The following is an 8,040-nucleotide window of genomic DNA, read 5'->3' on the forward strand; positions in this document are numbered from 1 at the left end:
ACACACATACAAACATAGACACACACAGGACCGCACGCACGCACGGAGCCACGCACGCACACAGTGACGCACGCACGGAGCAACGCACGCACACAGTCACGCACGCACGGAGCCACGCACGCACGCACGGAGCCACGCACGCACGCACGGAGCCACGCACGCACACACACGTATATACTCTCATAAACACATATATGTACACACACACGCACGCACACAATCACACACACACACACACACACACACAAACACACACACACACACACACACACACACACACACAAACACACACACACACATATACATAAATCTATATGTAGTTTAATGACGATCATATGAATAAAATGAGTTTCGTGTAAAATTGACGTACCTACACTCGTCAAATGTGTACGTTGTTGATTTAAGCTGAACACTTTAACAGTAATTGCTACTTTCATCCTTTCATCTTTTCGGGGTCGATAAATTTCACCGAGGTTGACCCTAACTTTTATCCATTGGGGGTCGATAAAATAAGTACCAGTTGAACACCGAGGTGGATACTATCGACTTACCCCATCCCTCTAACTTTCTGGCTTTGTGTCAAACCTTGAAACCAATATCTGTTTGATTTAGATAATGAGTTCGAAAAATCAGTAACCCAGAAAGGCCTTAGAACGAAAGATTCAGGAAATCGATGTTGTACGACAATGCTGGAGCACCACCTTGAAGGGCTTAAGTCTATCAAATCATCACCAGGTCTGCTTTTTCTGTTAATCTGATAATTCATGAGGACGCAAACAAATCAACAAAGATTGTCAAGCAGTGATAGGAGACAAACACCAAGACATGAACTCACACACGCATTCACATACACTTTATATACATACATAAATGCATACATACATAAATGCATACATACATAAATGCATGCATACATAAATGCATACATACATACATACATACATACATGCTGTTGTGAGTTAATTATTAAGCTAGTTGACATTTGATGGTTGAATCCACGTAGATGTAAATGCATGGCTGTGTGCTTCCCAACCACATGGTTTCGAGTTCAGTTCCACTACGTGGCAACTTGGACAAGTGTCTTCTGCTATAGCCTCGGGCCAATCAAGAGTTTGTGAGGAAATTTGGTAGACAAAAACTGAAAGTATCCAGTCGTATATTTATATTCATATATATATATACACAGGGAGTGCTGCAAAGCTCCTGACTTTAAGGGTGTCGCGAAAAGCCTGCTTGGAGACCCAACCTTTCGAGTTCTTTTAGGGAGCTTAGAAAATCTGAAGGACCGCTGCAATAAGTGTATGAATCTTAGAGGGGAATATATCGAATAAAATCATAATTAACTGATCCTCCTGCGTTTTATTTTACTCAAAGTTAAGTTTTCAGCACACTCTCGTGTATATATATGCATATATATATATATATATATCGTACTCCCCCCTCTCTCACTCTTACTCTCTACACTCTTACTCTCCTACTCTCTACACTCTTACTCTCTTACTCTCTCACCCTTACTCTCTCACCCTTACTCTCTCACTCTCTTCCCCTCTCTCTCACTCTCTTTCTCTTCCTTTCTTTCTCCCCCCATACCCCTCTTCCCCCTCTCTCACTCTCTTTCTCTTTCTCTCTCTCTCTCACTCTCTTTCTCTTCCTCTCTTTCTCCCCCCATACCCACCTTCCCCTCTTTCTCCCCCCATACCCACCTTCCCCCTCTCTCAATCCCCCTTCCCTCTCTTATACCCACCCTCTCTCCTCTCTTCCTCTCCCCTCCCATACCCATCTTCCCCCTCTCTTACATCCACCTACCCCTTCTCCCTCCTCATCAACACCCCCTCATAAGCTCATCCCACCACACCCCAACACACTCCTACTCTACCTTCCCACTCCACCCCATCCAATTCCTTACACCCACCACCCACCCCTACCCACATACCCCACCCTACCCACAGACCCCTACCTCTACCCCACACTCCACCCATGCCTTCCCTACCTCCCAACACCCTCACATCACACCACGCCAATACCCTCGCATCACACCACGCACACCACACCAATACCCTCGCATCACACCACGCACACACTACAACTGACCAACTACTTTCTCCCTTTCTCCCTTCCCCCATTTTCACACTACATACGTCAAGATCATCAGCAGTCTACCTCCCACACACAGCCCCTCGTTCCCGATCACCGTTTGTTATCTCCCCCTTTCTTAGCTCTCCTGAAATAAGAATTTCTAACTTCCGGTCAGCCATTGCTATGATCGGCCATTATTATGATTGACCGTTGACTGAACACTATTCAATTTTTTTTCTCCGTGTTTTTCTCCTTGTCTCCGTATTCTTTCTGTTGAAGAGCGTAGCTCGAAACGTCAAAGACTTTCCGTATTCCCGAGCGTCATACTAATATATACTTTTGTTATTTACACCACCTGTCCTCGTCTGTTGTTATTTTTTGTATATTCTCCCACATATAATACACGCTCACGTAGTCGCACCAGCTAATCCTGTCTCCTCTCATCACACACTACCAACTTTTGGATTCTACCTTCTTTCCTTCTGGATCTGGACTGTTTGATTCTGAACTTTATACCCTCCGGCTGCACCTCTCCTACCCACGGATTACACTGGACCCATCTTCTGATTGGAAATCGCTTCAATATACCACGACGTCTAAAAAACTTTTGAACTTTTCCACTTTTGTAAACCTCCTTTATCATCCTTTTTTACCTTACTTTCTTTCACCTACCGTCTCTTCGTACTCTGGATGTTCCTAATCTGTCTTCTCTAATCTGCACCTATTACTTTGTATTCTTCTCCCTCCCTTTCTTTTCTCCTCTCGTTTCTTCTCTCCCTGTCACCCCATTTCTCCCTATTGTCCCATCTTCCTTTTTGCTTTGTTTTTTTCTCCCACCTCGCATATATTTTCTTCTCACAACCCCTTTTTCGTTTTTTCTCCTCATGCCTTCATTTTTTCCCCCCACACCTGTTAAAAAAGGTTTTTTTTCCAGTTTTTTTCCCCTTTTTTTCTTTTTTTTCCTTTTTTCCACGTCCAATTTTCTCATCACGCTTGTTTTTTTTCCACCACACCTTTTGTAATTCTCCTTCCCACGTCTGACTACAAATCTTTCCAACTCACTCTCCACAACCGCCTAAAACTATACCTCCGCACACTTCCCTCTCTATACTTTCAACCTACTATACGACTCTCCTTACTCATATTCAAGAAGACTCGTTTCTCTAGTCATATTACGTTTCTCAGTCGCTGCTTACATCACCGCCTCATCCCTAAGGGTTTCCGCCTCCATTTCCACCCCACTCTCCACTCTTCTACCACCATTCTACCCATACTCCGCACCACATCCTACCGCCTTATGGGGGCCACCATTCGCTCCAATCTCTCTAAAATCCACACTATCGACCGCCTTCTTCCTCCAGCCTTTTCCATATTTTTCTCCTCTCTGTCACCCTCCCATGCTCACAATGCATTGCGCTTTATCATTCAACTTAATCATCTCTTTCATGCATTTCTTACCGACACTAAGCTCCGCAAACTTCACTCACTCCTCCATTCCTCTACACCCGATGCCACTACCCCAACCCCTCCACCACCCTTCTCCCTCCCTGATGTGCATTCCCCACCCCCACCCAACCACCCTGCCTCTCCCACACACACTCCACCCCCTCCCTCCCAGCCCTCCACCATCCCGACCGACCCTCGTAGCCCTACTTCATCCCCTCCTACTTCTATTCCACCCACCCCTTCTCCACTTCAGCCTGTCGTTACCATTCCCCCAGATCTTCCTCTCTCTGAGGCGGAGCGCTCCGTCCTCAATAGGGGTCTGCGCTTCATCCCACTCACTCCATCCTGCAAGGAATTTCAAACCCGTGCTGATGTCCACAGCTTTGTGCGCCGCGTTAGGTTGGGTGCGCTTTTCCATAACACACCACCCGCACCCAACGAGGACTGCTTCACTGACCTGGGCCGACGACCATCCCAGTGGACGCCTGCTCCTGGCCAGTTCCAGGCAGTTGATCTTTTCGCGGGCGCCTGCCAACGCGCTGTGGGCCGGTTTAACTTTTCCAGGCGTCCATCTCGACTCAACATCTCCCCAGCCGAACTCTCGGCCCTTCGATCCCTCCGACGCCGCACGGACATCATCATAAAACCGGCTGATAAGGGTGGAGCCGTGGTAGTATGGCGCGCGGACCTCTACGAGGCCGAAGCTCTCCGTCAACTTCGAGATACCTCATTCTACCGCCCTCTGCTCTCCGAACCCACGCCCAGCTACCAACAGACTGTGTCCTCCACTATCCATGACCTCATCCTCTCCTCCCGTCTCCCCGCCACCGCCTCCAACCTTATTGTTCGCACCCCACGCACCCCCACCATTTACTTCCTCCCCAAGATCCATAAACCGAACAACCCTGGCCGCCCCATCGTCTCCGCCTGCAACTGCCCCACCGAGCTTATCTCAAAATACCTAGACCGTGTCCTCGCCCCCCTAGTGGCTTCTCTCCCTTCCCACATTCATGACACTAACCACGCGCTTCGTCTATTCAACTCTTTCTCTTTCCCTCCCGGCCCTTCTAAGCTTCTCTTCACTCTAGACATCCAGAGCCTCTATACAGTGATCCCCCACGACGAGGGGCTGCGTGCCCTGAAGTTTTTTCTAGACCAACGCCCCAACCCACAACCCGACACCTCCACACTCATTCGTCTGGCCGAACTTGTCCTATCTCTCAACTGCTTCTCGTTCGCGGGAGATATCTACCAGCAAACCTCGGGAGTGGCCATGGGGACGAGAATGGGCCCCAACTACGCGAACCTCTTCGTTGGTTATGTTGAGGCCCAAATATTCTCCAGTTTCACTGGTCCCAATCCCGAACTATACGGTCGGTATATCGACGACTGTATCGGTGCCACCTCTCTCTCCCGCGAACATCTTGACTCGTTCCTCTCTTTCGTTCAATCTTTCCATCCTGCCCTCCACTTCTCCTGTACTGTCTCTGACACCTCTGTCCCCTTTCTCGACATTTCGGTCAGCATCCTCCACTCCGCCCTTAGCACCTCCATCCACTACAAACACACAGACTCACACTCCTATCTCAACTTCTCCTCCTCCCACCCTAGACACACAAAACTTTCCATCCCCTATTCCCAATTCCTCCGTCTACGCAGACTTTGTAGCGACAGCCATGACTTTGAGACTCAGTCTCAACTCATGGCTCACCACTTTAGCCTGCGTGGATATCCACCCACCACCATCCACACCGCCCTTGCCAGAGCACGTTCTGTGGACCGTGCATCTGCTCTCTCCCCCCGAACCCGCCCTGCCGTTTCCCGCCTCCCTTTTCCCCTCACCTACCATCCCACCACCCTACCCCTCCAACGCTCCATTCTCCGAGCTTTTCGGCGCCTCCAGTCCGACCCCTCCACCTCCCACATCTTCCCTAATCGACCCCTCCCCTCCTTCAAACGAGCCCACAACCTACGGGACCTCTTGGTCCACAGCTTCTTCCCCAACCCAACCTCCCAACCTGGCTCGTTCCCCTGCTCCCGCCCACGCTGCCGCACTTGCCCTTACCTCTCCAACACCACCCTCCTCACCAGCACCCATCACCGACCCTATCGCATCACCGACTCCTTCACCTGCACGTCTACCAACATCATATATTGCCTCTCCTGCTCTCTCTGCCAATCCCTGTACATCGGACAAACGGGGCGCCGCCTGGCCGACCGATTCGCGGAACACCTCCGAGATATCAACGTCGGCAATGACACCCCGGTGTCACGCCACTTCCGTTCTGCCGGCCACTCCTTGCGGCAACACCTGTCTGTGTTTGGATTGTCCATGCACAGGGGCCATCCGGACTCCCGTTTGCGCCGTGAACAGGGATTATTCTTCTATCTTCGCTCCTTTGCGACACATGGGCTCAACTCCCCTCCACTCTTCATCTAACCCCCTCCTCCTGTCTCTCTCCCCCACTCTCCCTCCTACCACCCATCTCTCCCCTCCGCCTCCTCCTGCTCCGACTCCTACTTCTTTGTACGTCTCTTCACCTCTCTTCATACTTCTCTCCACTCCCACTTCTCTTCACCCCTACTCTTTCTCTCCTCTCTCTTACTCTCTCTCACTCTCTTCTCTCGTACTCCCCCCTCTCTCACTCTTACTCTCTACACTCTTACTCTCCTACTCTCTACACTCTTACTCTCTTACTCTCTCACCCTTACTCTCTTACTCTCTTTCTCTTCCTTTCTTTCTCCCCCCCATACCCCTCTTCCCTCTCTCTCACTCTCTTTCTCTTTCTCTCTCTCTCTCTCTCACTCTCTTTCTCTTCCTCTCTTTCTCTTCCTCTCTTTCTCCCCCATACCCACCTTCCCCTCTTTCTCCCCCCATACCCACCTTCCCCCTATCTTATACCCACCCTCTCTCTTCTCTTCCTCTCCCCTCCCATGCCCATCTTCCCCCTCTCTTACATCCACCTTCCCCTTCTCCCTCCTCGTCAACACCCCCTCATAAGCTCATCCCACCACACCCCAACACACTCCTACTCTACCTTCCCACTCCACCCCATCCAATTCCTTACACCCACCACCCACCCCTACCCACATACCCCACCCTACCCACAGACCCCTACCTCTACCCCACACTCCACCCATGCCTTCCCCACCTCCCAACACCCTCACATCACACCACACCAATACCCTCGCATCACACCACGCACACACTACAACTGACCAACTACTTTCTCCCTTTCTCCCTTCCCCCATTTTCACACTACATACGTCAAGATCACCAGCAGTCTACCTCCCACACACAGCCCCTCGTTCCCGATCACCGTTTGTTATCTCCCCCTTTCTTAGCTCTCCTGAAATAAGAATTTCTAACTTCCGGTCAGCCATTGTTATGATCGGCCATTATTATGATTGACCGTTGACTGAACACTATTCAATTTTTTTTCTCCGTGTTTTTCTCCTTGCCTCCGTATTCTTTCTGTTGAAGAGCGTAGCTCGAAACGTCAAAGACTTTCCGTATTCCCGAGCGTCATACTAATATATACTTTTGTTATTTGCACCACCTGTCCTCGTCTGTTGTTATTTTTTGTATATTCTCCCATATATATATGTACACATATATATACACACATACGAAGCATATGGCATAATTATAAACGGGGCAAAGTTTAGCCATTTCGTCGCACAACCTTAATCGATTTTCGGACCTTATTGGGTTCTCATCAGAGGCGTCCACACCATTCCAGAGAAACAAGGCGCCAAGCTGTTTATATTCCGTACGAATGCAGCAGTTACTCTATGAAGGAGTCCCTAATTTGCATACAGAGAGTGCTTAACACTCTATAAATACCCGCGGCTTGTCAACGGGGATCTTAGTCCATACAGTATCAAGGTATGGTTGGGAAGGTAGAAAGATTCACTGTCGAAAAATCCAGGTTTGACAATAGTAAAACTGTTCGGTGGGTTTTGTTCACGCCAAATTTCCAAGTGAAAAATTACGTAATATTTGCTGTTTGAAACATGTATGTATGTGTGTGTGTGTGTATGTATGTATGTATGTATGTATGTATGTATGTATGTATGTATGTATGTATGCATGCATGTATGCATGTATGTATGTATGTATGTATGTATGTATGTATGTATGTATGTGTGGAGGCGCAATAGCCCAGTGGTTAGGGCAGCGGACTTGCGGTCGTAGGATCGCGGTTTCGATTCCCAGACCGGGCGTTGTGAGTGTTTATTGAGCGAAAACACCTAAAAGCTCCACGAAGCTCCGGCAGGGGATGGTAGTGAACCCTGCTGTACTCTCTCACCACAACTTTCTCTCACTCTTACTTCCTGTTTCTGTTGTACCTGCATTTCAAAGGGCCAGCCTTGTCACACTCTGTGTCACGCTGAATATCCCCGAGATCAGATCAACTGGAACCCTCCTCGTCGTAACCGACGGAGTGCCACGATGTATGTATGTATGTATGTATGTATGTATGTATGTATGAAGCGACTCTGAGAGTCACTGAA

The 8,040-nt window shown here is 49.0% G+C and overlaps 1 long non-coding RNA gene across 1 annotated transcript in view; it reads right to left on the reverse strand.

Moving 5' to 3' along the window:
* Positions 1-7,999: 7,999 nt before the first annotated feature.
* The window catches only part of LOC128247629 (uncharacterized), a 1,949-nt gene continuing 1,908 nt past the window's right edge, over positions 8,000-8,040 (reverse strand). The window contains exon 2 of the long non-coding RNA XR_016241675.1: positions 8,000-8,040. This exon is cut by the window's right edge and continues 755 nt beyond it. This is a non-coding gene — a long non-coding RNA (uncharacterized LOC128247629).

Source organism: Octopus bimaculoides, chromosome 4 (assembly GCF_046866305.1).
Source record: "Octopus bimaculoides isolate indiv1 chromosome 4, ASM4686630v1, whole genome shotgun sequence".
NCBI lineage: Eukaryota > Metazoa > Mollusca > Cephalopoda > Octopoda > Octopodidae > Octopus > Octopus bimaculoides.